At 44.9% G+C, this 16,897-nt stretch overlaps 1 pseudogene; it reads left to right on the forward strand.

Annotated features, from left to right (window-relative positions):
* The first annotated feature begins 7,244 nt into the window (after positions 1-7,244).
* Positions 7,245-8,735, forward strand: LOC119271086 (annotated as a pseudogene).
* Positions 8,736-16,897: the final 8,162 nt, after the last annotated feature.

Here is a 16,897-nt window from a genome sequence, read left to right on the forward strand (position 1 = left end):
ATACCCCTGAGATTCCCGTAGCTATAGCATCGGATGGGAAAGGGGAGACCAGCATGGATGGGGAGCTCAAAGACACAGCATCTAGCCCCATCAAGCAGACCCCCTCTCCCCGGTTGGCGATGGACGTGGATAAATCTGCACGTAAGAGACTAAATGTGGATGGCGCAGAAGGGAGGGCGCCTAGCCAGGTGAAGGAACTGTTGCTGCTTACTGATGGTCAGGAGGACCCTGGTAGGGTGTCGCCAACGACTAGCTCAGGCAGTAAACGGGCAAAGAAGGATGGTGAACAGGATGATTCTGGAAACCTTTCGGCGGGCTCCCCGACGGAGCGCCGCCAGTCCCAATGAGTCAGCTAGTGTGGAACTTCCGGGGGGCGGGGAACCGCCGGACAGTTCACGAAGTTGGGGCTCTTGTAAAAGCCCATTCCCCGAGTTTTGTCTTCCTTGCTGAAACAAGACAAACCTGTGCAAAGATTGAGCGTCTGCGTTGGAGGCTAGGCCTCAAAGGTTTCTGTGGTGTTGACTGTGAAGGCCGTGGTGGTGGTCTGGCTTTGTTCTGGGATGAAGCATCCCAAGTCACGGTGCTAGATTCGTGTACCAGATATATTGATGTAAGCATATTGGATCAAGGTTCAGGGAAGCAGTGAAGATCAACCTTCGTCTATGGGGAACCGCGTGTCGAGCATCGGCAACGCATGTGGGATCATCTCATTAGGCTAAAAGGCGTCCCTCATCTACCCTGGGTTGTGTGCGGGGACTTTAATGAGGCCCTTTGGCAACATGAGCATTTCTCAAGGACAAACAGAAGAGAAAGTCAAATGGAAGCCTTCAGGGACACACTCGAGGTCTGTGAGCTCGTTGATCTGGGATTCTCGGGAGTGCCATACACGTATGATAATGGCCAGTTAGGGCATTGCAATATCAGAGTCCGCTTGGACAGAGTGTGTGTGACAGAGGATTGGAGGGAGCTTTTTCCTTTTGCAAGAGTTCAACACCTTGTTTCTCCTCGGTCAGATCACTGTCCGCTGTTCTTGCACTTAGATGAGGCGCAAGATGGACGCAGGAAAGGAGCACCCAAGTATGAAATCATGTGGGAGAGGGATTGCAGGTTATCGCGGCGTCTTGGGCTCGAGTCAGACCGACCGGGAACCTAGGGAACATCGCTGCCTCGCTGAAGTCTGTTATGACTGATCTACGAAAGTGGAGTAAGGAAAATTTTGGGCATGTTGAAAAACAGATTGAAACCCTTCGACTTGAGCTTGAAGCTCTGCAAATCAACAATGCCGACAGAGTGCAAATCAGACAAAAAATGGAGTGCTTGGATGAGTTGCTATACCGGGAGGAAATGATGTGGCTCCAACGCAGCAGTCGCATCGCCTGGCTGAAGGAAGGGGACCGCAATACCCAATACTTTCACCGTCAGGCAGTGTGGCGTGCGAGGAGGAACAATATAAGAAGACTTCAGAGAATGGATGGATCATGGTGCTCAGTTCCAACAGAGATGGAACGCATGGCAGCCTCTTATTTCCAGGAGGTGTATACTAAGGATCCTACCTTAGCTCCGGATGCTTTGTTAGATATGATAACGCCCAAGGTTACAGATGCAATGAATGAAAGGTTGCTGGCACCCGTTTCAGAGAAAGAGATCTCGGATGCGCTCTTTCAAATTGGCCCATTGAAGGCACCCGGGCCTGATGGGTTTCCTGCAAGGTTCTATCAAAGGAATTGGGGAGTGCTGAAAGAGGAAATTGTGAAGGCGGTACAACAGTTTTTTATGACTAGGATGATGCCTGACGGTGTAAACGACACGTCTATTGTGTTAATACCCAAGGTTCAACATCCCTCCTCCCTAAAGGATTTTCGCCCTATTTCTCTATGTAATGTCATCTACAAGATAGTCTCAAAGTGCATGGTAAATCGTCTTCGACCACTCCTTACGGAGCTCATATCTGAAAATCAAAGTGCGTTCATCCTGGGAAGACCTATTTCAGATAATTCCATCATTGCCTTTGAATGTTTACACCATATACAATCCAGTGCTGGAGGCAATAATTTTTGTGCATACAAGTTGGATCTTTCCAAAGCCTACGATCGTGTTGATTGGGTTTTCCTGGAGCGTGCTCTTTTAAGTGGGGTTTTGCGAGAGATTGGGTCACCCAGGTCATGGAGTGTGTGCGCTTGGTAAAGTTTGCAGTAAAGTTTAATGGAAAATCTCTGGAACAGTTTTCACCGTCTCGCGGTCTGCGTCAAGGTGACCCATTATCGCCCTTCCTGTTTCTTTTTGTTGCTGATGCTTTATCCGCTCTTTTACATGGTGCTGTACAAGAAAGAGGTCTTGAAGGTATAAAAATCTGCCGGGGTGCTCCGGCTATTTCACACTTATTGTTTGCAGATGACTCCTTGCTCTTTTTTCGGGCTGCCTCGGATCAAGCGGTAATTGTCAGGGATGTTTTGAACACATATGCCTCAGCTACCGGTCAACTAATCAATCCTTCAAAGTGTTCCATCATGTTTGCTGACAGTTGCCTTCCTCGGGTGGTTGAAGAAGTGAAAGGTATTCTGCAAGTCACTCAACAGGAGTTTGAACCCAAGTACCTTGGCCTCCCTGTACCGGAAGGCCGTATGCATAAGGGCCGGTTTGAGTCATTACAATCCAGATTGAGCAAGAGGTTAATTGACTGGAGCGAAAGGTATTCATCACAAGCCAACAAAGAAGTTTTAATCAAGTCTGTTGCACAAGCCATCCCAGTTTATGTCATGAGCATTTTTAAACTCCCTTTCTCTGTGTGCGATGATCTAACAAAAATGATGAGACAATATTGGTGGGGGGTGGAGAATGGCAGGCGGAAAATGGCATGGACTGCTTGGGATAAGCTAATTTTACCCAAGTTGAAAGGAGGTCTCGGTTTCAGAGACATGAAGGCTTATAACCAGGCGTTGCTTGCTAAGCAAGCTTGGCGTCTCCTAATGACACCGGATTCTCTATGTGCTAGGCTCCTTCGAGCTAAATACTTTCCCAATGGTAGCTTGGTCGATACAGTGTTTTCGGGAAACTCCTCGGCAGTATGGAAAGGAATAGAGTATGGCCTGGAACTAGTGAAGAAAGGCATGTTATGGCGTGTTGGCAATGGTGCTAATATTCGCGTGTGGAGGGACCCATGGATTCCACGTGGACCGCCATATACACCCATTACTCCCAAGAGGAACTGTCGCCTTAACAGAGTGAGTGATTTCATAGATGATCGGGGTAACTGGAAGATGGAGCTGGTACAGCGACACTTTTGGCAGCCGGATGTGGACTCCATCCTCAAGATCAGAACATCTGTGAGGCAACGAGAGGACTTTATTTCTTGGCCTTGGGAGAAATCTGGCATGCTGACAGTTAAAAGTGCTTATCATGTGGCGATGGCGGACCATTATGAACAGTTTTGTCCAGGTTCCTCCATCAATCACCCATCAAGTGATAGATCTCTATGGCGTTTAGTGTGGAACGCTGCGGTTCCACCAAAACTCAAAAACTTTGCTTGGCAAGTGGCCTCAGGCGCCCTGCCAACGGATGCTGAAAAGATAAGAAGGCATTTCGAGCTGAGTGGGTACTGCAGACTGTGTGATCGGGAGCAGGAATCATCATTTCATGCGCTCATATCCTGCCCAAATGCTGCTAATCTTTGGGACTTAATGCTGAATCATTGGCATCTGCCGAATAGATCATTAATAAAATGGACTGGGACTGAATGGCTGTTTCACCTCCTTGCAGAAACACATGAGTCTATCAGGAGCAGAGTTATCATGGTCTTATGGAGAGTATGGCATCTCCGGAATGAGCTGGTACATGGTAAGTCCATACCACCACCAGAGGTATCATGCTCATTCCTTCTCAGCTACTATAATACGTTCAGTCAGATTTCACGTGGGGTGGATGAGATAATCAAGGGCAAGTCTCCGGTGTTCACTGAAACTTTTGTCGAGAGAGAGGGCAGTATAAACCCCATGCATCGTGAGCCTTGGCCACCCCCTGAGATAGGTGCGGTGGCGCTGTCAGTGGACGGTTCATTTAATGTCACAGATGGCTCGGCTGGATCGGGTATGATATTGAGGAACGCAAGCGGGGATGTAATCTTTGCTGCGTACCGAAAGTTATTCCATTGCAACGATGTCTTTGAAGCGGAGCTACATGCTATATTAGAAGGAATTAAACTGACAGTGGAGCACTCCAATTCAATGGTCATCATACAATCAGACTGTGCTTCGGCACTTAAAGCTATATCTGATGCATCCATGGATAGATCAGCGCTCGGCCATATGATCCAGGAGATTAAATTTCTCTGAAGTGATAGGGTTTTTGTTCCTGTAAAAATTTCTTGTTATCAGAATAGGGTTGCAGATTGCTTAGCGAACTTTGGACGGTGTGGAGATAGCACAGCATGCTGGCTGGGGCAAGCTCCTCCGTGTGCCAGTGATTTAGTCGCCGAGGATTGTAACTCTATTATCTTGGAATAAAATCCCTATGACTTCCCGCAAAAAAAAAAGGAAAGGTAGTAGGAGTATACTCAGATTAATAAATTAGAGCTAGTTTCTTGTTGATCTGATCTCCTCATGTGACGTTAGCACATACGGCCGGGACGTACAGTCTGGTTCCGTTCGTCATTGATGACGTTGTCATTTGTAGCATAATGCGCCTTCGTTCATAGGATGATCGTCATATATTAGCATACTATATACGGACAAAGTGAGCATCCAGGTTCTTTCGGTCTGCCACCTTGAAGCAGTAGAGCAGCAGAGGCTGAGAAGGTTCGGTGACCATTAGAGTGACACGGATGCATGCAAGTTCAAACACAATCTCCACCTGACCTGGGCAACACGGTTTACGGATATTTGAATGATAGTTCTGGACAACTGGGAGATGTTGGGATCATGTGTCTTATAACTATATTTAAATTACTTGAAATTATTAATATTCGGAATGCCCCATTGTGAAATTGTACATGGAAATACTTTGCATGTTTAACATGAAATTAGTCCTTGTTGTAACGTAATTAACTATTATATATATGTTTAAGGAAGCTATTCGATTAGTGGAACACAATATACTATGTACACTGGAAAGACTATATGGGTACACTGATAATTGAAAGAAACTAGATCATCAATGGTTAGATTACAACTCTGACTATGCTCTACATAATTGACCATTTAGTTTAGTTATGGCGTACAACTCACATGTGCATGTCCTAGAATCTAACAAATAGTGTTCAATCAAAATTGGATTATATTGTGGTTGTTCATCGCACCTGAACTCTATTTGTAAATAAGTTGGTTTGAACTTGGATGGTTATCTGCATACAGACAAACGAGGACTGAAATTAGTAGTATAAGTAGGTCTAACCCACTAGCCTCAAATTTAATTGTGAGCAGCATCACCGAGACAGAAGAGGAATAAAGGGTAGGCCGAAAACCCCAATTTTCTTAATATGAAGTTGGTTTCTTTGATTTCAAGAAAGAAAGTTGGTTGCTTAACATTATTTGTCCTAGGAGGGTTTACCTTCTTCTAAATCTTAACTTAAAATAAGAAAGTATATGTACAAGAGTGCAACGCACAACCTTTTCATTTAGAACAGAAAGCATATTTGACCTCCACATTCGATGAGTAGCCTCTGAAATCTTAAAGAATTTATTACAACTACTACAGGAAAATAACACATCACCATGTGATTGGATGTAAGCCGAGTGTAAAAATACGGGCACTCGACTTACTTTCTCGTAAGCCGAGTACTGAGTGAAGAACGCATGGCAAAGAATGAGAACTCGGTTTAATTGCCAATAAGCCAAATATGAGAAAAAGAAGTGTTTGCCTTATCAAATCCACTTGGCATATAGTCCCTCCGTACCAAAATATAAGATGATTTTTGGCATTATTATAGTGTTAAAAAAGGTCTTATATTTTGATACAGAGGGAGTAGAAAAAAAAGCTCTCAGCTTACAGTCAAGCCTCGGGAATGTTTCCTGCCACGTGACCATCACAGAGGTGCTTGACAGCCCCATGACGGAGAAGACTATAAGCCGAGTGGGTGCCAGAAGGTTCTCAGCTTACTTTAGGGAATTTTTAAAAGTATGAAGATATAAGCCAAATCCCGTGAAACAAAACCGGCTTACACGTGGCCTGTTTTTTTAACGCCAAAATGACCTTTCAACTAATGGGCAACTAGTTGAGGAGGTCAAAGATTTACTCAGCTCTTTTCAGGAGTTCATGGTTGCTTGGGTGCGACGTTCGGTGAATAAAGTCGCACATGTCTTTGCTAAGAAAGGTTGTATTAGATCTCTATGTAAAACTTGGCTCCATCTTTCTCCTGAGTGTGTTAGCTCGGAGATTGCTACCGAGGGAGCTATTAACTTTGAATAAAGTGACAACGTTTTCCCCTAAAAAAATGTTTTGCATTGTATTTACATTTACTTTTCGTATTTTGTTTCTTTCCCCTCTTTCTCTTCCATCCTCTCTCGGCTAGTTTTCATTGCCCTTTCGATTCCCCAATTTCCCGATCTTTCTCTAATAATTACTGTCATTTTGCCACTTTAAAGTGGTATTGCCTTGTACTCTTCACACCCTCTAGTCTACCCATATTAAGATTAATCATCAGACATTAAGAATAAGGCTAGAACACTAGTTTTGTGTAACATGGCACTGATATTATTTTGAATAAGGATCGATTGACGATAATACTTAGGTAGTCGATCAAGATAGGTCTTTCGTAACAAAAAAAGAGAAGTACTGCTGTTTTTTTAATCATAAAAAAGCACTGTGGCTAACACAATAAGCAATGACGTACGTTCACCGGCCTGCTGCTACTCCATACTGTTTTCTTGGACAGCACTACTCCCTACTGTATTAGTTAACGTGCAAAGGTAGTAGGAGTACCAGATTCTAGTAATTAGTAATTGGTTTCTATCTTGAACTGATCTCCCCATGGGACGTTAGCACACACGGCCGGGACGTAAAGTCTGATTGAGTTCGTCATTGATGACGTCGCCCTTTCTAGCATAATGTGCCTTCATCGGATGATCACCATATATTATACACATAAAGTGAGCATCCCGGTACTTTCTGTGTGCCACCTTGAGGCTGAGAAGGTTCGGTGCCCATTAGATTAGAGTGACGGATGCAAGTTCAAACAATCTCCACCTAATAACCTGGGCAACACGGCTGCAATCCATGTTGGGTCATCTTCACCAATCACTTGCCATCCTACCACCTTGTGACATTCCAAACACAAGCCTACACTCCACAACCCACACCACATATCAACAACGAAAGTTCTTGTTGCCGACATGGACGGCATCACAGCCAACACCACCACGATCAGTCCCCGGAAGCCGCGGGTGATGCTCTACTCGTCCCCACTCATGGGGCATCTCGTCCCCATGATCGAGCTCGCCAAGCTCTTCGCCGCCCGTGGGCTAGCCATCACCGTCGTTCTCATGGACCCGCCGTACGATACCGGCGCCACGGGCCCCTTCCTCGCCGGTGTCTCCGCGGCCAACCCCTCCATTTCTTTCCATCGTCTGCCACAGGTCAAGCTCCTGGAGTCCGACGACTCCGTGATGCCGGCCTTAGCGTTCGCCCGCCTCTCCAACCCGCATCTACGCGACTTCCTCGCTGGTGCATCTCCGGACTTCCTCGTGGTGGACTTCTTCTGCAGTGCCGCTATGGACGTAGCCTCGGAGCTCAACATCCCCGCCTACTTCTTCTCCACCTCCGGCGCCCAGATCCTGGCTTTCTTTATGCACCTCACGGTTCTGCATGGGAAACCACGAGGAGCTTCCGGGAAATGGGCGAAGAACTCGTGCACGTCCCGGGGATCACCCCGTTTCCGGCGACACACTCCATTCAGCCACTCATGGATCGTGACGGTGCGTCCTACCAGGCATTACTAAATGTAAGCCTCAACCTGTTCCGATCACAGGGCATCTTCATCAACACCTTCCGCTCGCTGGAGCCTCGTGCCATGGACACCATCCTCGCCGGGCTCTCCGCCCCAGCTGGCCTCTCGACGCCCCCAGTCTACTGCGTTGGGCCGCTAGTCAAGTCAGAGGAGGTGGACATGAAGCGTGGAGACGAGTGTCTCGCATGGTTGGACACGCAACCCAAGGCCAGTGTGGTGTTCCTGTGCTTTGGCAGCCTCGGCCGGTTCAGCGCCAAACAAACAAGGGAACTGGCAACCGGGCTGGAGGCTAGTGGACAAAGGTTCCTCTGGGTTGTGCGGAGCCCGCCGAGCGACGACGACTACAGAGCCGGACCTGGATGTGCTGCTTCTGAAGGGTTTCCTGGACCGGACCAAGGGCAGGGGCCTAGTTGTGAAGTCATGGGCACCACAAGGTGACGTTCTAGCACATCATGCTGTGGGAAGTTTTGTGACACACTGCGGGTGGAACTCGGTGCTCGAGTCTACTATGGCAGGTGTGCCTATGCTGGCCTGGCCATTGTACGCGGAGCAAAAGATGAATGCGGTGTTCCTCGAGAAAGAGATGGAGTTGGCTGTCGTGATGGAAGGGTACGACAAGGAGATGGTGGAGGCAAAGGAGATTGCCAAAAAGGTCAGGTGGATGATGGATTCGGAGGGCGGGAGGGTGCTCCGAGAAAGAACTCTAGCAGTGATGCGGCAGGCGAATGATGCTCTACTCGAGGGTGGAGAATCAGATGCGGCCATGACGGGCTTTGTGGATGCGTGGGTTAAAGCTTGACATTTGCACCATCATTTATAAATGATCATGGAAATAAGCAGTGAACGTTGAGTCTTAAAAGTGTGATTTTTGTTTCTTCCTCTCTGTAACATATACTATCAACACACAATAGAGAAATTTCTATATAATGTTGCTTGTTTGATATAGTGTGTAAGAACCCTTTAAATTGGGGGCTGTTCTACGATAAACTGATTCAAAGTTAAACTAGAATGCACGGTGCTCTGCTTCTTGGCTGCATGGGGGTGAAACGCTGCTGCAATGTTTGGCTTCATTAACAGGCTACTTCCCATTCATTTTTGACGGAAAACAGTAGGATTTCTCCTAGTGCGTGTTCTATTATTGATTTTGTTTAAGAAATTGTAGCAGCACTATATAAAAATGAGTTTAAGCTCCCAGAAGAAAAAAGAGAAAGGTAAATACAGTACAATATGTCTATAATGAGGTGGAGGGGAGAGAAAATAAGAAAAGACTCGTCTTCGACAAGAGATGATCTCTTAACACAATATGTCTCATCATATTTTTAGGAATAGCTAGTTATTGAAGATAAAGCTAAAAGATGACCCATTATAGACATGTTTTTTTGTCACCTCTAAATTACATGCAAAACTTAATATAAAGCCATCTAATCAACCATAAGTGACTGATTTCTATGTTGAACTGATCTCCTCATGGACGTTAGTACATACGGCCGGGGCCTAAAATCTCCGTTCGTCACTGATGATGTCGCCCTTTTGTAGCATAATATAATGCGTCTTCATCGGATGATCATCATATATCAGCATACAATATACGGATAGAGTGAGCGTCCAGGTTCTTTCTGTCTGCCACCTTGAAGCTCTAGAGTACGTGCAAGCTGAGAAGGGTTCGGTGCCCATTAGATTAGAGAGTGACGGATGCATGCAAGTTCAAACACTGCAAGGTACACATACGTCAGGAACTCCTTATCAAAGCCTGCACCTCTCTAGCTAGCGGCGTGGATCCTCATCTGTGTCGTCAATGTCTGGCAGGCCGCCAACCTCTCCTCTCCTCTCCTCGCCGTCGCCCAAGTCCTAAGTCGCACGCGCATCCCGCACGCGGATGAATGACTCCTTGTAGTATATATAGAGAGATGCTCTTAGAAGAAGGCATGGTCGAGAAAACAAGGATGCCGCGGATCAGTAGGGTGGCACAATATGGAAGGCCGGCGGGCATCTCTAGGGCGTTTAATGACGATGATAATGATGATCCCCCTTCGTTTCCAACAAAGGCAATTATTACATGGCACGGGTTTCTCACAGCTTTTATAATCTCAATAATAGAATATTGTACCGAGTTCAAGTTCCCCTGTTCTTTCAGCAAACTTTCCAAGTAAATCAAGCTGGCTACTCTGTTTTTTCCTTGAGGATGTAAAAAAAGGGATTGTTCTAGAGTTCGTTATTTTTATGTTCCTAATGTACAAGCCTTCGTTGATGTTTATGTGCAGTCTCTTTTCTCTTATATTTCACAAGAATTTCAAGCAACATCTCTTGTATTTCATAAGAATTGTACGCAAGAAGTATACGATGGCGGGTGTTTACAAGCGAATGGATCTGGTAACATATACATCCATCCATCAATCGGCATGGATCCTCCAAGGGCAAACTGATTATCAACTGAATAAATGGATCAACAAGTCGTTTACATCATCAAAGACATGGCAACATGGAATGGCAAAAAAGAGCATAGGACCAATCAATATACCAGGTAAACCTCAAAGAACAAATTTTCCATTGAACAGGCAATGGAGAGTATCAGCATTGCCTTGCACATCAATTTCCTGGAGATTTCAGTTCAAACCCCATGGACTTGTGCCCAAAAGATTGTGATACAAACAACAACACAAATACCAAAAGGTCCAGGGCCCTCCCACTCATAGCCACTAGTCATACAACGTCGAATAACTCCACAGCCAAAACAATACAAATGCGGCAACCAGCCACGCCTCAGTGACCGATAACTGACAAAAGTATAGTCTAGTGCAACAACAGCTAGAAACACCACGAACTGACTAACAACACCGCAAAACGCCGCGACACCGAGACCAAGGGCTTTCATATGTATTGAGACGGTTGGTGATGAGAGCCTCAAAAGTTCTTCTTGCACCTTGGCGCTCCATTCCATTGCTGCACTAAAAACATGGAGTCATTTTACAGTGCATCCGGACGATATGGACCGTCCGTCGGAGCGAAATCGACGGTCCAGATCCGATGCAATACACCAATGTCACGTGTATTATATCAGACCCCGAGGGGCATTTTCGGGAGAAAAAATATTTCGAACTGATCTGATTTTCCCTCCCAAATATTTCGAGGGTATTTTCGGTATGAATTTGAGGGCTATTTTCGGTTCGATATTTATCCCGTTCGCTAGGGTTTATGCCTCGCCGCCGCTACGGTTTTCAGGATCTAGCCGCTCGTCGCGGCTCCTCCCTCCCTCGTCCCCGGCAGGATCTAGCCGCTCGTCGCGGCCCCTCCCTCCCTCGTCGCCGGCAGGATCTAGCCGCGCGTCGCGGCCCTTCCCTTCCTCCACCCCAATTCCCTCGCGATCTCGCACCGCATTTTCAACGAACACGAGAGGAGGCCCACTACCCTCCCCGCGGCGGCCGCCGGCGAAGAGTCGGCGCCATCCCACCTCCCAGTTCTCCATGGTGCCTATAGCCACAAGGGCAACCTCTTTCCCACACCCCAATTGGTTGTTTGCGTCCTTTACATATCATTTCTCAGCCATGGCTGCAGCTTTGATCTGGCCATGCATCTCGTCCGATGGCAAGGTGGTTGGGTATGGATCATGTTCTGCGGGACTAGATGAAGCCGGCCGCCGGCCTCGACGGTTAGCCTCATTCGTCCACCCCCGACTGCTTGATCTACGAACGTTCAATTGTTGCATTCAACATGTATTCTTTCAATTTGGCTGATAGGTGAGATTTGGAGATCAATGGAGATGATAAGCTATTAATTTTGGAATGTACTATAAACAATTCATAGCTTATGTTGCTCAATATTTATGATGCTCGCTTCTTCTTGTGCAATTGCTGGACTGGGATCAACAGACTTGGCATGTACTTTATATGAAAAATTAGATTCACATGGGATATCCACCTTTTCAAGATTGTTGTTAAGTCTTATTATGATGTTTTAGCCTTGTTAAAGAGAGAGTAATGGTCCTCGCAAAAAGCAGAGAGAAAGGAATGAGCATTCGATTCTTCCATATGTTGCATTTCATTCTTCCGTGTTTAGTTATGTCCAACATTTGTTACATGCACACACTTGACAAGGTTAGTATAACTAGTAATTTTTCCTCTGTTTTGCAGGGCTATGACAGAACATGCTATGTGATTCCCTGAGGCAGGATGGATGTACCATGGCCACACCACTGTGCTCCTGAAGGTGATCGTTCAATTCAGCGTTGCAGCACCTGCAGAGGCCCCCTATGGTACGTGCTTTTACTCTTGTTATCCTATGCTCTATTTTTTTGGCTTTGCGGCCTGCCTACGAGACATAGCTGGGATTGCGTGTTGAATCAGGCAGTATTTTGACTTCTGTTGTGAGGCTATGCTCATGCTTTAATAAAATTTTCTCTCGTATGAAAATAGACATATCATAATCCATTATTCTTCTAGGGTTGCCCCAGGCACCATTATTGTCACATGGTAGTAAAAAGCAAATATAGATTTCTACGAGATCCCGTAGAGACCAAATTTATTTCAAGCAAAATATAGTAACCAATATTATTGAAGTTTTACAACTTGGCTCATGTGCAATGGACTAATAACACGGCTAGGAAACCTTCTTCGGGACTAAAACCCAACCACACCCTACTCTATCGCTTTATGGCCAAGTGTACACTCCACATGTAAGAATGAACCATAATGCTAGACTAACTGCTCGCATCCTCGTCGTCTTCAACCGCAGCTGCATCCGATTGCCTAGCATGGTACTGCCTGAACCTAGTCCCGTATTTCATTTTGTTGTAGGGTGAATCGACAAGCACAACAGGTAGCTCTCTTCTGAATTTGTCGATGTAGGCCTGCATGCGAGGATATGTTAGTATCGTTCCATATGTTTCAGAAAATGACAAAATTTTAGGTGTTCCTCTACGTACTTCGTCATATTGCAACCTCAGTTTTACTCCCATAAATAATTAGATGTTCTTCAGCATGTACAGTGCACTACCAGAACTGCAACATTTTATGTTGTTAGATCAGCATTTCAGATATTAACAATCTAAAACAAAAACAAAAGCTAATATTGTTGACTGACGTCTCATCGGATTTTGGCACATTAATATTCCGTACTGGCCATTGCGTCACGTTAATGTCTTCCCATGCATTGCTTTCAATCCCATTGACTCACATCGCTGCTCTCAGATGTGCTTCCATCCCACGTACCTGCAAGCCCAATGGGATGAGAAGTTGCCTACGACTAATACTTACATACGATGTTAAATCCTTTCTTATAATTAAATATGTTGAAATTCTCACCACGTTATTTACTTCTTTGGGTATCATACAGTGGAAAAGTGAATCACGAACCTGAATCTCCTTCCTTATGGGGTTTACGACCACAAGGAACCAGTGGGTGTACAAACTTTTCGTAGGTAGGAAAACCTGGAGTGCATAGATAATTAGATCAACGTGCATAGTAATAAAAAAATCTGGTCCACGTTAGCTTAATATACCATATCATGTTTCAGGTAGGTGGTTCCTTGTGTTGTTCCAGGAATGCCTGCCAAAGCATCCTCATAGCACTCCTCTATCCTACCATCTCTTTCGAGCTTAGCGACGCCGGCCACCCTCTCAATGTAAACCAGTTGGCCGTCCCTTGTGTCAATTGGTTGATCATTACGCATGAGCTGGATCGCAGCATCAACCACCTACAACAATAATCAAGTTAATTGTATTGTACAAAAATGAAACTTCATAAACAAATTTGTGAAATACTATCTTACTTTGTCACCCAAACATACGCCATCTTCAGATTCATCTTTATGGGTGAGGCATTGCAAATGCTTTGTTAGCACGACAATGTCATCAACTAATACCATTTGTTTTTCACGATTTGTAGTGTTGATCAGTGATGCCACGTCTAGCTGGTCCCTCTGGGTTTCAGGAACTTCTGACCTTTTTTTATGTTGCTAGAGCCGATTTTCCTTTTTTTACTATTCGTGTCCTCGGAATCATTTGTACACTCTGATGGAGTCTTTTTTTCCTTTTTTTCTTCTCAGTGTCGTACGAAGCATACTCGTCATTCTTAAATAATTGCAATACCACCATTTTCTTTTTGCCCTCATGATTTGGTGGCGTCGATCCAACCACACTTACTTGTTGCTGCTTTTCAAAGGATTCATCATGGTTGTCATCATCTGTGAAGGCACGGGGCTCTTCAGGATCTCGCGATCCCGTAGCCTTCACAAAGTGCTGCTTACTCCGTCTGTTGAACAAATTCTGTCAGAAGAAATAAACCGCGTGTTAGCCTTTTGCAGATTCTTGCTCAGTTATAGGTAAAATGTGCATCACCTGGAAATCTTCAAGGCTTGTGGTGGCTTTGGAATGCATTTGCTTATCAAAACTAGGAGCTCCCTGGATATCATCCACCTCTTTCAAAAGCTTATGAATACCACTGAGATCCTATTTGATATTTGCAGCAGCTCTTTCAAATGCTTTATCCTGTACGTGGAAGATCAAATGTTATTTCTAAAACGACAATAATTGTTTCATAATTAAGTTAACATGCGTACGTCAAAATCTTCATAAAGGTTCTTCATGGGGGGCTCCATGTCATCATTTTTTATTGCCTGCTTACAATCGTGCTTAGCAGCAACCTCCGTGACATCCTTTTGTTTCCCCTGGTCAGAAGCCTGCTCAGCATTCTCAACAGAGGCCTCCATTGGGTGTGAAGGTGCCCCGAGGTCAGATAGATGTATGTCGTCCACTCCTGGAAATATTCCATCGTGTTTTTTCTTTAAAAAATACATGTTAGTCTGGGGTGTTTTGATAGTAAACTAAATTAGAAAAAAACTTGTACACGTAAATTTCCAATTATATATACTAATCTCATAATTCTAGGCTTACCTTCAATTCTTTGATGAGGTCCTCCGTGAGCTTGTCATTTGTACGGTATGCCTAAGGCACTCATCCATTTTCTTTTCAAGGGTGCACATCCTATGGTTTTGTTCTGTACCAGACTCCCGCACGAGGGAGGCAAGTTCTTACAAATCAGTCAATACACGTCCGACGAGTACCTTAATCTGAGACTTTGAAACAATTAGAATCATATAACTTCATACTAGTTGGAATGTTACAATATATATTTGTGCCTTATGTAACTCATTTACCTGAGCGGCAGTCTTCGGTTTGGCCAGCGTACCATCTCGTGCTGGAATGAAATGCCTCATCAGGTCCTCAACATACTGCGGTTTAGTGTCGTTACTATGATTTAGAAAATATATATGTTACATAATCCAGGCAATGTGCTGACATTTTACCTCTCCAACTCCCAGATAATTATTCTGGATTATATTGTCAACCTTTTTTGCCTTCTCCTCGCTCCAGTTCTGGATCAGCGGCCTTAACCTTGATTCATACGAGATGCTAGAGTCCAATTGGTGCACTCTGAACTTCTCGTAGTACCATGTCTGCATGACAACAAAAGCAGTTTACAAACATTCCCGTACATTATGTAATGTATGTTAGGTAACTGATAATTGTACTACGACGAATTACCTGCAGCAGTGGTAGATTCCCCTCCAGAATTGCCTCACCATTTACAAAATTCTTCATGCTATCCATAAGATAGTCAAGCGTTAGCTGTCCAAGATTTGTGCCCTTAATCGTCTCAACGTTTCTAACAATCCCAATATATTTGTTATCGACATACTCCTCTTTTGTTCGGCATACATATTTGCCTATGGTGTACAACACAAATGGCCTGACAAAATTTGGTGTGCTGTCGACTTCCATCTTGGCTAGCAATCCTTTGAAAGTTATTTTGGTGTCATTACGGTCTTTCAGTTTCTTCCACAACTCCATATTATCATCAAGATTTGAAGGGACGTGCTTCTTCCCATGGCAGGGCATGCCTGTTATATGCGCTACATCTTCTAGTGTGATCCTACATGGTCTCCCATTGATGATAAAGGCATCCCGCGCTGCATCATATGAATTAGCGATGGCCAGGCAGAGTGCACGTCTAATTTTGATGATAGGTGTCTTGAGAAGTCCGCCCAGTCCTATCAACTGGATGTACATCCTTTGCTGCGTGTTTAATCCGTTTATGAACTCCTCATATGGCGGCAAAGAAGCATCCTGGGTTCAATGGATGTGCAAGTGTGATTCGGTTCAACATGGTATACAATTTAAACACTCATACAGACGAATACAGCTTATATATACCAACATAAAAATTGTGCTCTACGCTACTGCATGAGGTACAAGCATGCTGAGTTCCATGTATGCGCAAATACTATCATGTGATTCAGCTTGGTTACGTTTGAACGATCATCTAAGGTAATCTCCATTGCAAGGCACTTATCTGAAATAAAATAAAGATTGGAAAATAAAAAACTATCCAACCGTGGTGTCCTCAACTCTAGGCGCTAATCATGGTCAGTAGTATGGAATTAAAACATGGGCCATCGATGCCTTCTATGACTCGTGCGGAAGGAAAAAGGAAGGCAAGCACCCGCTGCACTAATTGGCATCGACAAGACCAGACGCTAAGATTTAGCCTGGAATTAATCAATGAACTGCCAATCTGGTAGGAAACAAATCCTAGCGCCCTCCCCTAACGCCCCCCAACTTAATTTGTTTAAAAACGTGCTGAGTTACATGAATATGCAAACAACGAGTGGGGTCGCAGCAAGAGATCATGAGAGGAAGACCGTGGCACGAAAAATAGCAGCGGTTGAGATCGTGGGGAGTTACCAGAGGATTCATGTTTGGCTCCGTCGTTCGGTCTTGCTGGATTCCTGGGTTGCTCCGTCCTTCTGTCTTGCTGGTTTGGGCGGAGCAGAAGGACGAACTATGATCTACGAGGTTTCAAAGGATCCCTATTTATAGGGATCGTAACAACCCGGGCATATATCTACGTATAGATTTCTTTGGTTGGAGGAAATCAAGGGAGGGGACCCACCTGGTTGAATATTAG

This window comes from Triticum dicoccoides, chromosome 3A, assembly GCF_002162155.2.
Source record: "Triticum dicoccoides isolate Atlit2015 ecotype Zavitan chromosome 3A, WEW_v2.0, whole genome shotgun sequence".
Classification (NCBI taxonomy): domain Eukaryota; kingdom Viridiplantae; phylum Streptophyta; class Magnoliopsida; order Poales; family Poaceae; genus Triticum; species Triticum dicoccoides.